At 60.5% G+C, this 352-nt stretch overlaps 1 protein-coding gene across 1 annotated transcript in view; it reads left to right on the forward strand.

The window, feature by feature from the left end:
- Positions 1 to 352, forward strand: part of LOC104285644 (dynamin-2) — a gene marked incomplete at its 3' end in the record, with an annotated part of 16883 nt that overhangs the window by 14166 nt on the left and 2365 nt on the right. The gene's annotated exons all lie outside the window — the stretch shown is intronic.

Raw genomic sequence — 352 nt, forward strand, 5'->3', positions numbered from 1 at the left:
CTCGCGCTGCTGAGCTCCCACCTCCTTCGCCTCCCTTACCCGTAGCTCCCGCTTCGGGCCGTAAAAACCCGGATCCGCTTAGCCGTGGGCTCCGAGGAAGGGCGGGAAGGGGAAAAACAAGAACAAAACAAACCCAAAAATAATAAATTAACCTGGATTTGGTGTGTTTGGCGCTGCTTCCAAGGCCCCCCGGGAAGGGGATCCTGCTGATGGTGTCGGATCCAGTGAAGAGCAATCGAGTCTGTCGCTTTTCCCACCGCTGAGCCCCAGTTGTGTCCCGCCGGCAGAACTGGGGCTCAGTCCCCTCTGTCCTCCCTCCCCTTCCCCGCCGTCTCCTCTCGCCGCCTCTCCC

This window comes from Charadrius vociferus, unplaced genomic scaffold (genome assembly GCF_000708025.1).
Source record: "Charadrius vociferus isolate BGI_N301 unplaced genomic scaffold, ASM70802v2 scaffold2894, whole genome shotgun sequence".
NCBI lineage: Eukaryota > Metazoa > Chordata > Aves > Charadriiformes > Charadriidae > Charadrius > Charadrius vociferus.